At 38.8% G+C, this 16276-nt stretch overlaps 2 pseudogenes across 1 annotated transcript; both read left to right on the forward strand.

Annotated features, from left to right (window-relative positions):
* The first annotated feature begins 565 nt into the window (after window positions 1-565).
* Window positions 566-14287, forward strand: LOC145482457 (uncharacterized; annotated as a pseudogene). Its single transcript, XR_014048775.1, has 7 exons — window positions 566-716; window positions 2870-3110; window positions 5418-6692; window positions 7018-7152; window positions 10863-10993; window positions 11837-11999; window positions 13577-14287. The product of XR_014048775.1 is annotated as an uncharacterized LOC145482457 (transcript).
* Window positions 14172-14937, forward strand: LOC145482458 (uncharacterized protein KIAA1958-like; annotated as a pseudogene).
* The last annotated feature ends 1339 nt before the right edge of the window (window positions 14938-16276 follow it).

Here is a 16276-nt window from a genome sequence, read left to right on the forward strand (position 1 = left end):
GTTTTAATGTATAAAAAAAAGTTAATAAGGATTACCTCGGGTGAAAGCGCTTTTCTCCATTTGCTATATCTTGTGATTCGTAAATAAGTTCTGTTATTTGCTTCTTGAATGCTAAGAAAGACCATGCAATTGCGTGTTTTCAATCAATCGATAGATAGAATCTAATACGTGGCGTGCACCTTGGATGGCTGGAAAAAAAAGGAAACTTGTCTGTCGTAATTTTATACGGTTGCTGGCGTCATTGACAATCTTGCGAGAAAACAGAAGGTCTACATAGCGGCGGTAACCTCACGTAAAGCCAAAAATGTTATCCAAAGCAACTTATCCCGTGCTTCGATGATAGAATTTTTTTTTTTTTGGTTAAAAATAAATTACCATCAAATAATAACTCAAAGAGAAACACATAATATAACGTTTGTGTGGGTGTGCAATTTGATTGTGTTTCTAGCACCCTAAAAAAATGCGCTGATACTTAGCTGCTTTTTACACGGCTAGCCGTGCTGATCAATTAATGTCATGTGGTATAGCATGACAATTGACCTGTGAGCCTATTTTCACCATGTAGATGAGCAGAGATAAGATAACACTTCAACCTATACATGAATATATTATTTTACCCTGTCTTCAGAACTCTAATACGTACATGTATAAAATGAAGTTGGCCTTGGCTGCCTTGTGTCTCCTTCTTTCGAACTACATGGAGTCAGTCGAGACAAGTAAGTTTTAAAGTTCAGCTGTATAGCTGTTTACTTGATGGATGTATACTTTATATCGCGTATCATTCTTTCTTGGTGTACTGGTAAACAAATGAATAACCATCGTATTTCCTTACTGTCGGAGTCTCTCTTGAGCGTAATCATGGTATATTGTTGGCTCTTTTATATCACTTCTTTTTGCACTGGTATACAAACAGACAAAAAGCTATCAAAGATTTTTCTGAGGTTTCAGTTAAATTTTGAAAATTTTGATGCCATACAGACAAAGTGGCGGTGCCATTCGATCGCCGGGAAGTGTAGGTTTGAAAACATATTGAAACAGTTAGTCAAATACCGGCGACCAAGTAATTAACTGTTAAAAACTGAAAATTCCTCTCCCGAGTTCTCATATTGTAAATACTTGCAGGAAGGCGATATTAAAAAAAAAAAAAAAAAAAAAAAACAGATATGGATAACGTAGGACGAATGGTCCATGTCAGGCGTTCTTGTCGGAGTGGAATTGCTAATGAGATCAGTATCCACACAAATGTGGGTCCGAGTGGTTGAGAATTCTTAGCCTTTATTAGCGTAAAACTGAATTGTTCTTCCCCTTCTTCTTCTTCTTCTTCTTCTTCTTCTTCTTCTTCTTCTTCTTCTTCTTCTTCTTCTTCTTCAGTCTTCTTCTTTCTCTTTCTCTTCAAAACTATTTGTTTAGTATTGACGCATTTTTGCTGACTCCCTAACGTTTCTAAAAATACAAAGATCCAAGATGGTGGGTTCAAAATGGTGGTTGTTTGAATAGCTCCACATAATTACCTTGTGATATGAAGTCATCGTCCTGAAAAGACTAATTTTTAGGTTATTCTTAGGTTTTGTAGTTTCTTTTTAGATAGCTTTCCTTTGTTAGTAGAGGGTTATTCCTCTGCTAAAGCAGCTGAAACCTTATTGCAAGTTATTGCTGTTATTATTACTATTGTTATTATTATCGTAAATATAACAAAATTCTCGATCGTGATTGGCTCTCCGCACGCCTACTTGTCACGTGATCGGCGCGCGATCACGAGGATGTCAAATTACAGGTATCCAACTTGAACTTTTTGTAACTGGATACCTGTAATTGGATATCCACGTGATTCGCAAGTCAATTACCCGCGCTTTAATGGCTTCTTTCGCAATGTTTCGCAGAGTTTTCAAAACTTATGAAAAGCGCCACAGACGTTTTCGCTAAACAGAAGTTCTTAACAGACATTTTTAATTCCGAAAATAGACACGATTAATTAGTAATTGGACGTCGTGCCGTACAATTCAATGAGTAATCGTGTTCGTAATTTAGAACTGTTTACAAGGCGAGAGGGTTTCGCGCTCGTCCGATTTTGAAATTACTCGCGCGATTACTCTCTAAATTGTACTCCACTCGGTCCAGTTACTATTACTTATTATTGTTATTATTATTGTTATTTTTATTATTATTATAATTATTATTATCATTATTGCTATTATTGTTGTAATTATTGTTATTATTCTTATCAATATTACTATTATTAATAACGACCTCGGCACAGTTTTTCACTATACGGACCTCCTAGCCGGCCAATAACATATATCTAACCGAATTCCCAAAATCATGCCCGCATTGACTCAAAGACAGTCCCAGCGGCCAGAAGTCCTCTGACCCCCCCTGGCTAGGAGATTGGCCACTCACGCATGCATGTGGCACTCCAGCAGGGTGCCTTGTCAACACAGAAGCCTCAAACAAAGTCAAACAACTGGGCAAAATACCCAGAAACACAGTCAATATCAAGCTTATTTAACACTGAAAACTCAAATTCTAACTAGTTGGGGGTGTCAGTAAAAGACACCCCCCCTGCTTTTGACAGCTGGCCCCTAGCAAGCCACCAGCAGATAGGCCAGTCATAGGGCCATGTTCCTAGCCTAGCCTTAACGGAGCCCCCCCTGGGTTTAAGGTCGCTGGCTTAGCCTGGATTCAAGCCTCGCCCGAATCCAGGCGAAAACCTAGCGGCATTTTTTTTGCGAATTCGCTCAGATATGTATGTATGGAGTAAAAACTCTTAAGTAACCAGTTTAACATCGTATAGGAAAATGCTTAAATTCTCTAGCTTCAAAGACGTGCAGTTACTTTCTTGTTCTTATACATTGTTTATTTCATCTTACAGTTGAAGATTTGGTTGTCAAGTATTACGACAAGAATATCAGCACAATTGACCTCCTTAAAAGACTAAACGTGAGTTACTCGCGTTTTGATATGCAAGAAATTAAACGTCGTTTGTTAAGATATTCGTGCGAAAAAGTATGCCCTTTAGATAACGAAGACAAAGAAAGAATGGAGAAGAAGATGTGTTACTGTGACAAGTTATGTGTTGAGCTTGGTGACTGCTGTTTTGACTACTTCCTAAGGTTAGTGCCTTAAATTCTCTTTCCAAATGAGGTACACATTCCTTATATTTTGGATAACAAATGTCTATTTTTTTAAAAAATGTGACTTACCCATGAGGTTAATGAAGTTTTTCCACCGAGATTGCTAAGCCCCATTTAAACGTTTACTGCTTCAATATTAATATAGGGCTGTAGATCTGCACGACGCTGACGATGTAAGAACCTGGAGAACAATCTGTCCCAGGTGCAACATAGCGAGGTCTCTTCCGTGCCCGCCGTCCTGGTGTTTGTAGCAATTTGAACTTTTGTTTTGTTTCCTTTTGATTCTTTGAATAGCTGATTGAGTAGCTTAAATTTAATTCTTATGAGTACCCTGGATCCACTGTAATTGGCTACGCTGTAGAGGTCTCCCTGCCTAATGAATTTTGTTGTATATGAGTTAAGTATTTTAGTTAGGCGAATTTAAATAAAAAATAAAAAATAAAAAAATAAAAAATAGATAAATAAAATAAATAAATAAGTAGCGATGACGCATTCTCTTTGAGCAATGTTGGTGCGACACTTTTTCTCTTTAAGAACAAAGCTTCTGCCAATTTCTCCCTTAATTCAATTATTTTGTTTAGAGTCATATTGTCTCGATTTATTTCATTTTATATGAGCTTTGTTTTTCCAAAGCGCGCGCGCGCGTAAAAAATAAAAAAATAAAAAAAAATAAAAAAAAATCAAACACAACAACCACAAAAAAGGGTAGGGAGAGCGAGCGACTGGGTAGCCGTAGGAAACAAAACATCGTTACAAATCGCTATTTCAGTCCTCAGTATCATTTTCCACACCCTCCACAGTCTAAGGGAAAAAGAAAACCTTATTGAATCCTAGGACGCATACGCATACTCGTACCCGGCCCCGTTGTGGTAAAGGAGGTCTAGCTAGAGGGAAGAGATGGAACCCCTAGCCTCCCATGGGTTTCGTTGTAAACCAACTAATGTTAATTAGTTTGTTTTAATATATAGCTAATAGATAGCCCTCGGCTTGCTCTACGATATGACATCTTTCTTGTTGACCCTGACGTCGTATGACGTCATTAAGTCTGCTAACTTAGATCAGCCATTTTGAATTTCACTATTTTATCAAAACGTCAGAAAATCACGTACTAGTTCTATGATGTTGCTCAAGAAAACCGAAATAAAACGAAGGATTCTGTCATTGTAGGGCATTATTTGACTTGATGTGCTTGTCAAAATGCTGTTGCTATGGGAGTGGCAGATGACGTGGAGAAAGAGTAGATGTGTGAAAACCAAAGCGAGGGGTGAACGAACAGCTAATGAACGTTTTAGCAATATCACACAAAGTAAATTTTCTCTGTAAAAATTTCAAAAAACTCCCCCCTCCCCTTTTTTTGTTAACCCGAAAGTTAAGGAGCTCACAAGCGTCCGCAAAAAAATTCTGGGCGCTCTTTTGGCTCAGCAAATGGCGAGTTCTGGAGCGCATTGCGCAAATTTAGGCCTTCAATATATTACATCAAAAGTGCCAAAATAGAGGATTGCTAGAATCCAATCTTTCTACCCCTCAAATTGCCTGCAGGAGCTACCGAACTTTGTTTAGTCTGCCTACATTTAGCTGTCCAAAGTACTTAGCGACAGAACAATTCAACTGAAATTGACTACATTCCTTCAAAAGTCAAATTTTAATGCAATGGTGTCGATTGCAATTTTTAAACCAATCACAGATTAGAAAATTCAAGCAAGCACCACAAATCACGAAAACATTTTCCCGGTGGGAACAGGCCAAAAAATTCTAAGTAATTTGAGACACATGGAAAAAAATGTTGTCAAGAATGCGCCCGAATGAACGTACATCGACGCCCGCCATCGGTACAGACACCTGTATGATTGTGTTGCTACGCAGGAAGAGGACATCGACATTTATATCCTGTGGATAGTGTTGATCATCAAAGGTTAAAATAACCTATATATCATTTTCTTTTAATCCATGTCTTTATTAAATTACACAAGTATTAGAGATTTGTTTTACGCCAGTTCAAGAGGGCGTCAGCCTGGATGGGCTGTACTTTGACCACCTGACTCGGGGGAGAAATGGGTGGTGATTAAAAATGCCCCATTACGGGGGCGTTATATCCATCTTGAATTATCTTCCTCGCTACCCGCTCATAATCTTACCTATCTACCTTTACTACCCTATCTGCCTTTACTACCCACTTACCTTCGCAACCACGCAACCTCTGGCTGATTGATTGACTCGGAAAGACTCGGTTAATCCAGATTTTGTAATTCCGTAACTAATGAAAACTGTTGCTATTGTTTTCTGAAGATGTAGCGCTGCCAACACGTATCAATCTCAGCTTCCTAAACGAACCTGTGTAAAGCAGTTCAATTCAGATAAATATGGCTACGCCATGGTTAGCTGAATCCTTGTGTACTGCCAGATCTACTAAAGCTGACCTCTTTGGAATGCTGCCCGTGTCAGACTTAGAGAATATGACAACATACAAGAATGTATTCTGCGCCATTTGCAATCAAGCCAGAAATCTGACGTACTGGAAGTTTTCCGCATCGTGCGCAGGTTTCAGTTCTCATGACATTCCAACAAACAGATCGCAGATATTGGAGGTTATAATGACGGAATGTAAATGGTACTTTGAGCCGCTCCGTGTTCAGAATGAAAAAGTATGCCTAGCTTTAGAGCACAATTGTCCAGACTCAGAACTTGTCGATGAGGAACCGCTACTACGAGATTTGTGTTCATTTTACGCCGTTCCTGTCTGTCCATATACTCACAGAGAGAACCCGCATTGTGATATTTGCAAAGGGACAGAAATAAGTGGGTATTCATGTATGGACAAATTACCAGCAGCACGACCCCCAAACGTTATACCTTCGTTGAATATCTTGTTTGGTTTTTCCTCTTCTTCTCATTCGCTTCAAGTGGGAGATACGAAGACTGTTGTCAGGAACAAAGTGTGTGCCGAGGGTTTCGTTTTTGACCCCTTCAATGAAAAATGTGTGCAAATTTATTCCCCCATGTCGGACCCCGAAATGGATTTGGCGAACATCAGTGGCTCAAAAAACAGATCGAATATCAAGGTTTTACCGGAAGGAACTTATATGAATTGTTCCTATGTCAAGATGAACATCAGTTCAGTAACTTTTCTGTCTAACGGTTCGATATGGATTCCTTCACACAGAAGAATATACAACGAAGAAAGGTACACCATTAATGGCTCTTCACTGCTCCTTTGCGCAGACTTCAGACAGTTTTACACTGTAACCGAGGCCCTTGTGTCTACGAAGATATCACCGCTTCAGATAATTACATACATTGGCTGTGCCATCTCCATGATATCTTTAATTTCTCTCCTGGGTATCTACATTGTTCTGCCAGAACTCAGAACATTACCTGGGAAGAACCTCATCAGTCTGTCATGTGCAATGCTTCTATATCATATTTTCTTCTTGATGACCGGGCAGACGAACAAGCCAAAACTTTGTATGGCTGTTTCCGTCCTGCTTCATTTCTTTTTGCTGTCTTCATTTTGCTGGATGGGCGTGATGGCTTTTGATGTTAAAAAGACTTTTGGAGCAAAAGGTAACTGACTTCATTGCATTTCAGTAGTTTACAAGACACAAACGCAGGAGGACATGAAACAAATGCACGCGTCATCAATAAAAGTAAATTCTTTCGCGTTGCTTATTGAAAACGGGCCTGATGATGCTCTGGCGTCAACACGAAATATATATATATATATATATATATATATATATATATAAATAACGAAAAAAAAAAGAACGATTGGAATTAGATTATAGTTAAGGAAAAGAAAGCCGTCTATAGGTATGGCAAGAGAATTATTCTTAACTTCCTCGAGATTGTTTGTTAACTTTTCATTTTTTGTTTCATCAAACGCCTGTAGGACAAACCCGATCTGGTCATGATGACAACAGGAAAGCCTTAGTAAAATACAGTCTCTTTGCCTGGATTACCCCCGCTGTTATTGTGATCACTAGTGTAGCTCTCGATAAAACACAAACTGTTATCATCGGATACGGTGAGTAGAATATTATACACTTAATGTATGGTCCCGAAGAAAACAGGTAGTTTTGTTTTCCCGAGAGTCCTGATGTTTCCTGAGACGAAGTCGAGGGAAACATCAGGACTCGAGGGAAAACAAAACTAACTATTTTCCCGAGGGACCATACATTAAGTGCTTTGTTATATATTTAGAGTTTCCCCTAAGCAATCATATAGCAAAAACAAACAAACAAAGACGGCACAACTTCTTTATTCACAATCGTCAATCCTGCTGAATGAATAAGTGTTAGCTTAATTACAAATGTTTCGAAGTACATGAAAAAGTAAAATATGCCTTTATAACCTCAATAGCGAATATATGATCATTTGGAATTGTAAAAATTGATGGTAAAATTTGCTCCAGAAAATGCTCCTGCGTTAAAGCTTCCTCTCTCCTGGCTATGAGATGCAAAATTCTGCATAGTTAAAGGGGAGCTTGGCACTGTTTCTGCTAAGAGAATTTTCACTTGTTTGCTCATGCATCACCACAATTGCAGTGCTACTTGACTCAAGATTTTCAACAGAACAGGCACTACCGAGAGCATGGGAGATTTCTTTCTGCTTAACCTCCGAAAGACTCCTGAAGTAAGAGCGAACGCTGCCCTCATATTAATGTCCCGAAACATGCATTATAGGCGCGCCTCAAAATTGCACTCATCCAAGAGCGACACGATCGTTGCCCTAATACAGTGATTAGTATGCTTTTGGGAAAGTTTCAGCTCTTTAAAAATTGAAGTCATGAAAGTTCTCAGCGTATTTTTCCCGAGGGTCGCGGTACAATACCAGACTTCATAAGAATGGCTAAAATGTTCCGTCGCTTGCGGCCTTTGCCACAAGCATGACAGTGCTGGATTTCGCTTAGAGAGATAAAGTTCAAGAGTTTAAAAAAAAAGAAAAAAAAATTTTCCCAGCTGCGTTAACCTGCGCGGCGAACGATTCTTTTGTGAGGAGTCGGAGATTTTCTCTGCCGCGACGAATGAGGTGGAACATTAAATTAAACCACATCACTTGTTGAGGGATTTAGGATCTGGAGAAGATGGGTTGTAGGAGAATTGGATCTTTCCTAGGTCTTCATTTGATATTGGGCTGTGGTGATCAACTTTGCCAAATCCTTGCCGCTTCGACTCGACAATTGCAGCCTCAAAATTTTGATTTGATTTGGAGAATTCGCCATCACTTATTATGTCAAATTCTCTTTTTAGGAGAAAGTGTCTTTGAAGACCAAATCGTATTCCCATCAAAGCAGACTTTTTGTAGCTGTCTCCGTTCTTTTTCTTTGCGGTCAGCCAGAAATTCGCTAGAAGTTTATTCAGTTCCTTCTTCGGAATTTTTCCTAGCGATTCTGTATTTTTTTACCTGCTCATCTTATGGTTTAACTTCGTTCCAGTATGCCAGGAATGTAACAATAGCGTTCTTAGTTGCTTTTCTCGTATTTTCGGAATCTTTGCCTTCAATTAAGTTCTGTATTTCTTCCTCTGATAATCAATAAAAGCGTTTTCTTTTAGCCTCACTGGGTTCCATATCGATCATCCTTGGTTGAAACTGAAAACTGGCACTGTTCTCAGTTCCGGCCCCGTCAATCAAGCTGACGTGGGCACGTGCTGAGGATTACGCCATTTTTAACTTAGTCATGCACTGATCACGTGCTGTTGTATTCGGCGCGCGGGCACCAACTGCGCAATTGTATCCAGGTCGGGATACATTTGAATTTGATCAGGGGCACGTGACCCAGAATCAACCAATTACAGTGCTCGTTTTGTTGAGTAAAATTCTAGATATGTAACAATCAACAATTATTCAATGAGGAAGCGTTGGATATGAGATGGTAAATAGCCAACGCTTAGGGCCGAGTTGTCTATAACCAATCTCATATCCAACATGCGCGAATTGATTAATTGTGTTATTGAATTCGGTACGCTTGCATACTTGGAAATTATAGTTCAGTTTTATTGGATTTTAAAACTGCAAAACGACCGAAAGTTGTTGTGCCAAAAACAGCAACAAGTGGAAAATCCCATGACATGCACGCTATTTGAAAACTTAGTTGAATGAAAAATTAGAAAGCGAAGCAATTGAGTCTGCGGAATGAAAATTACAATCAAGCAGAATTCAAGGAACGTCTATCGAATGAACTCGGGAGATACAGCCATGGTCTGAAAGTTTGAAAAGCGTTCAAGTTCGAGTCATCGAAAAGAGTAATAATTGTGCACTTGCACATTGCAGTTGTGCAATCCTGGGCAAAACTTTCATCGCCATGTGACAGACTTTGTGCTAAAATTATTCTCGACAGGAACTCTTTCAGTGCCCCCTTGCTTTGAAATCTTTCGCATTTTAAGCTAGATGTGCGGAGCTCATCCAGAATCAGGAACAGAAACTATCCTAGGGTCGGATTCATCTTCAGAATCTCCTAGGCCAACCTGATGGTTTCTCGTGGCTGGTAATGAACCGGGCTGACTTCGGTTCAGCTCAAAACACTTATCTTCCTTGAGGGGTTTTATCGCAAGGACCGAATTGTTGGCGCTAACTTGCGTTGCTTCTCTCGTCCTCTTCTGCCAAAAAAAGAGACCGAGGTAAAACCAGTTCGTCACTCTGTAGCTGTGCGGGATTTTTGCTCTTCGCCGGTCCAAGCTTGCCGATGTTGAGCAGTTTCTTCATCAGCTCATTGGAAATCGGTTTCTTATGGGCTACGCCGGCAATGTTGACTGTCTTCCTGAGGTCTTTTACAAATGCTCTAATACTTGCTTCAGTAAAAGCGAATCAGAGATAATGGAAAGCGGTTTGCTGTGCGAAGGCTTGCGAAGGAAACGATTAATTGGGGTTCTTATGGATTTCATCCATGAACTTTGTAAACTTGCAATCTTTCTTCCTCGCAGTCGTTTAAAAACTCTTCAAAAAAACATCCAGTTCCTCTTTTGACATTTCTTTTATCGGTTTCGAAAATTTTGTGCCACTAGGACTAAAAGCCATTCAGTAACATTAGGTAAAAATTGTTGTTGTTACGTAATCTTCATGATTGCGACGTTCATATTTGAAATTTTGCAACTTTTAAGAGAAACTAAACGGATACGTACAGTTGAATAATCTCGTCCCGAACTTTGTAGCTTTATTGTTGTTACTGGGACGGCATTGTCCGTAATTTCTTCTGTGGATAGCGCACCTAATCTTTTTTTTTTTTTAAATCCATTTTTTGTTGTTGTTGACGAAACCGGGCCTCTCGCAAAAACTTTTATGCCGAACGACATTTGCTGCAATCATTTCCATATAAGGCCAAACGCAGGTATAATCGCTTGTAACCAATCAGAAAGCTAGAATTGCAATATCTGAGGTTGAGAATTTAATGACAATCGATATATGATGAAGTGAGATATTAAAAACAACAACAACAACAAAAAAATACTGTGACTAAGAGCGCAAAACCAGAACCACCTACAGATACGAGGTGGCAAAGATAGTGATAAAATGTTTAGGTTAAAGTCTTCGAAGGATGTAGGGTTTAACAACTCGTCTCAACATTACTGGCTTTTCCTTGAATGAAGTACGCGCATGTAAATTTAATTTGTGGTGTGGAAAATGAAGTATAATCCACTCTAGGTGCCGTGTATACCAGTTAACAGCCACATAAATTTGCTCCCGAACATATCCATAGTTTTAAGCTGACGTTTTCTTTTTTTTTTTCAACCCTGCTAGCTGAAGTATTCTGTTGGATTTCTAATGGAAGGGCACTTCTATTGGTTTTTGGCGTTCCTGTGGTAATCATTCTGGTCTTTAACGTCGTCGCTCTCACTTTGACGATGATTTCAATTTGGAAAATACGAAAGGTATTATTTGATTTTTTTTTCCTTTTTTTTCTGAGAATGAATGGATATTGGTTAGATTATTAGTTAGAATACCTCTCTTAATTCCATTAAGCGACAGCGAAATGGCATGATTAACCTAAATTAAATTTGTCATTAAAAGCTACAGCGAAATGCCTAATGATTTTGATCTAATTCTCTTATCCAGTTTTTCTTCAGTAGTTTTCTTGTAGTTGCCGCAAATGATAAATTTACCAGACATTATTAATTTTTTTGTTTGCAAATTAACTTTAAAATTCATCCATGCTGATACTAACTTTGGCAAATAGTTCAGTATTAAATACTTCCTTGCTTACACCGATACTTTTGAGTTTTGAATTCACCAATCAGCATTCAGAACGCGGGAGAAACTGCACTGTCCTAAGTTCAGGGGCTTGCTCACAAGAACGACAGTCAAGTCGGGCCAATATTTTTTACTGAAAACCGCAATATTCACGACAATCGATTGAAGATACCAGAAATCATAACAGATTTAAACAAATGGAAATGATGAAAAAAAAAATTGTTCTTCATCAAATTGAACTCAGAGTACACAAGAAAAGTATTAGAAATGGCCAAAAGAACTTATTGTCGTCATTTTGGCTAGCTACGAAAGAATTCCTTTATCGTGTCTTTTAGTATGGACAATACTGTTCCGAATGCAGCTCGTACAGCAAGCCCGTGCACCGTACTCGGGTTATTCTGTGGTGATGTAATTTTGTGCAAAGTGGAGCAAATTACTTGGCATTAATCGTGTCTGTAATCAAGAGAAGATCAAGCTAAGTATCTTAATCTTCTCTTGTTGTTAATCATTCTTCCGTCAAACAGTCCACTCGTCGCGTGGCAGATCAGAGTAACCAGACCAGCCTGCCTATCCTGTACATCAAGCTGTCGTCGGCAATGGGATTTACCTGGATACTGGGTTTCATCGAGCCATTCACTCAAGTTGAATTTCTTGCTTATCTCTTCGTCATTTTAAACAGCCTTCAAGGTAAGTGCTAGCGCTGGGGTGAAATTACTCTAATACGTCTACTAGATAATACTGATACTGAACTCGAGCCACATTTTTGTCCAATCAGAAGTGAAACCAAAACCAATCATAGCTATTTTTATTTACTTATTTTATGATTTTTTTTTTTTCGAGCATCGCGTCATTTCCTTTGATTTTGCCAGCCTCAAGTGAAGACAGCTCAATCAATGCTGGTGTTAGTATAGGTAATCGTATGAAGGCGAGTGTAACTATGAGTGATATTTGGTACTACAAACAACAGAATGGACTCCATAGTGTCATCGAAGGATCTGGCCTGGTTGTTCAAAAAGTGGATAGCGCTGTCCACCGGATAGATAACTCTATATCCAGTGGATAGCGTGGTTTGTTTTGTTGACACTAAGTACGCTGGACAAAACTGTTGTTGATCGACGTTCAGTACGACAGAAAATTGAAACAAATAATGTGTCACAAATAACTTTAAGATTGTCTTAAACTTTATTAAATTCCACACTTGGAAACTTATTTTTATATGGATCACGCAAGAAGGGCTTGCGTTACACCTTGTCCACATTTGGTAACTGAGTCACAAAAGTATGCATAATTAGGTGATTTCTGAGAAAAAAAAGTCATTTGGAGTGTTGTTTTGCGAAGAAACTCTTCACGTGCTTGTGGATATTTCTGTCAAAATTTTGACAAGAAAGCATGAGAAAGACCTAAAACTGAATAGGCACTGTAATACGATACTGTCTTCAGAAACTGATCTTCTTTGAAGTCTTTAAACTGTTCTGGCCCCAAGATCGGTGTCCGCCTGTTTTGAAGATGGCTGCTTTCAGCTCAAGTTCGTACAAGTCACAATTGCCCAAAATACTGCTGTGCTAAGGCGTTGTCAGCCAAAAACCTCAGACACTGCTATTTGTGCTTTTAGAAAAGTTTCCAGACCTGTTTCCATACCTTGTTTTTTTGTTGTTTTTTTTCATCTGCCAGGAGCTTCCCCTTTTCTCGCATTTTCTTGCATAACAGCTTGAAATAACTTTGTTTGGTTTGCCTTGTGGCCCTTCAGTGGTAGCATCACAACCGTGAATCTTTGATTCTCTAAACCGCCGATGCATTACCTGATTATAGTGCCGTTCAGATGAATTATCGCTTTGTTCCTCATGCCAAAAAAACAAAAAAACAAACAAAGAAAAACAAAGAAAAAAAAATCCACAAACACGTAACGATGTTCTTTGCACAACAACTCTGGTCTAACACTGCGATGTCGATGTAAACCATAACTAGTTTTTTCTCACAAAACGTGCAATTTTCCGTACTTTTGTGATTCTGTCCGCAAATTTAGATACGCTGTAATGCAAGTCTTTCTCGCATGAACTATATGAAAATAAATTTTCATATGTGGAATTTAATAGGGTTTAAGATCGCTTTGTTTGTCTTATTTTTTTTTTCGTGAAACATCGATCCAGAACAGTTTTGTCTAGCGTACTAATGAATGAATGGATAGGAATAAATATACCCAATAGGTCCTTATTTGTAATTCTTTTACTTGATAGTGTGTTTACTCCAGTAAAACTTTCTTTCAGGATTCTTCATTTTCCTCGCTTTTGTGGCAAACAAAAGAACAATCAACAAACTGAGAGCTGGTTGGATGGCACGATTTCATCGATTGAAAAATCCGGACAAGGCCACTCCCCAATCAAGGAAGACTTACACCACCAAGCTCGCCACAACGGCTTTGTAGTTTATTCGTGACCAATCCATTTTGAACGTTTGTTCATTTAAAACCTTCGAGGGGATAAACCTTAATGTCAGTGACTTTTCCTAAAGTTTAACTGAGAATAACTTGGCATGAACTCGATTATCCAATGGCGGGTTGATATATACTAACCTCGGCGCAGTTAATTAAGAAAAAAAAAATGTGGTTTTGCGGGCTTTAGAAGAACCTAGAAAGTTCAAGACAAAAATGCAAAATAATTGGGACACTACTATAACAATTGTGTTCTTCCTATTAAAAACAATCGTCAAAATAAAAGTGAAACGATAATTTTCATCATCGCCCGCCCTTCCCGCTTTCATCGTTATTAGGTATTAATTTTTATTTCATAGGTACTGCGATTTACCCGAAAATTACACGATTTACACGAAAATCATAGTAAATAAAATCCGTACTGATTCTAAATGAAGTCAATCAAGAGTACGAGCGACGAAATTTCACCGTGAAAAAGTATCGTTCGTCCAATCAGGAACGCAAACGACGAAATTTCACTAATGATGAATGAGGGTAATGAAGAGAACGTCAGCCGAGAGTCGTTGCACAAAAACCAGCACGCTTTGACAAAATCGCCGAGGGAAGGTTTGCTTCTGTTTGCTCAGTTGAAGAATTTATTTTAGACCAAGAAAGCAAACATACCGCTCAAAAAACTGAACGAGATGTAAGGTTGCTTGAGAGATTTCTGAATACGAAGGACGAAGGACGAAGACAGGAAAATTGAAGATATTTCAGCCGCGTTGATTCAATGGCCAATTTATCATATATGCATCTCCGTCCGCACTAAAGAGGGCACCGAGAACGAGCCAACTTCGCTTCGAAATTTAATTGCTAGCTTCGAACGACACTTGAAGAAAAAAGGGCAATTCTGCCAGCATAATCAACGACTTGGTCTTTGAGAAACCAGAATAGTTCTTCAATCCAAGACAGCTAAATAAGCCAGGAAAAGGGAATAAACCCAACGCATCGGTAACTTTGACAAGCGAAGAGTTAAAGGTATTGTACGACAAGGGTTTGCTCGGTATGTGTAGTCCCGAGGCACTTTTAAACACGCTCTGGCTAAACAACACTCTTCACTTTGGACTCCGTTTGTGCGAAGAACATCGTGATATGTGCTGGGGAGATGTAAAGCTACACAAAACGGTAAGCTGGCGGAGTGGAGTAATTGAAGTTTAATGAAAGACAGACAAAAACTAGAACTGGGTGAGACTACAGCGATGTCAGCTGTACCACCGAAAATGTTTGCGACCAACGGAACTGAAAGAGCTCCTGTCGCGGTTTGCAAATTATTTGCCAGGAAGAGACCTGAGGAAATGAATCAAGACGATGCTCCCGTTTAATTACCTGGCCGTAAACAACATAAACTCGCTCGCAAGAAAAGGCTGGTTCAACGAAGACAATGGTTCAGAAGGCAGGAATTCAAAACGAAAGGCTGCTAGACATTTGACTTTATTGATATATGATGAACACAATACGTTTTGTGAATTTTATAAGCTTTCATTGACTTAGTTGTTATTGAGCGATTTGAAACTATTTAATATACGCTTTTCATCGCCCCATTTGTACAATTTGTCTACCAAATACTACAAGGAAAAACCTCAGTACCTATGAAATAAACACATTACAGCACGGAAAATGCTTTGTACGATTTTTATTCACTCGTCGATACGTATCAGAAAACTCAACTCGTGAATAAAAATCATACGCTGGCATTTTCCATGAAGTAATCTCCATAAATGCAGTTCCGAAATACAAGCTAAATACAGACAACTCATCATTGTGGGTAGGATACACCCGAGAAATCATTATGCACAATGTCTAAAAGTACTCTTTTAGCCAGTACTATCTGTATTCATTTTGTAAACGAGTAGGGTTATTAATTCTGACTGCGAATGGTTCTTACATTTAGGAAGACCAGAATAACATCGTGCATCAATAAAAAGACACGGTTTGAGATCCGTCTACATTTATATAGTTTTATGTTTCGTTAGAGCTTGCATGCACTGATTATCAATTTAATTCATGTAATTTGTTTTCGTGTCTTTTAACAGTGCGGATGCGTTCAGACCGAAAGGTTATGAATACAACAATTTATTTTGCGCGTCATATATGGATTTATAGAATTTCACCATTGGTTGTAAGCAAAATTTGTCTTCTCCAAACTGAGCTCTCAGTGTGACATAACTTGCTTTTCAGAGAATAAAGGAAGAAGATCAAATTAAGAAATTAATAGAACTCCTTGATGACTGAACGAACGAGCCCTGACCTATTAGTGACCATCATAATGCGCTTGTTTTTAGTATATTATACTGCTGCTCTTCAGTCTGATCTAACACTTCTACCCGTGATGTGCAAAAAGTACAACTCGTCCAAAACTTCGCGGGCTCGGATAATTACTGATGCAAGGAAATTTGAACACAACTCCATCACTCAAAGTCTTGGCGTGGCTCCCTCTAAAAAAAGCAGCTTTATCTCCGTGATGCTATCTTTGCATTTAAGCGTACGATGGGCTGCG

Source organism: Orbicella franksi, chromosome 3 (genome assembly GCF_964199315.1).
Source record: "Orbicella franksi chromosome 3, jaOrbFran1.1, whole genome shotgun sequence".
NCBI lineage: Eukaryota > Metazoa > Cnidaria > Anthozoa > Scleractinia > Merulinidae > Orbicella > Orbicella franksi.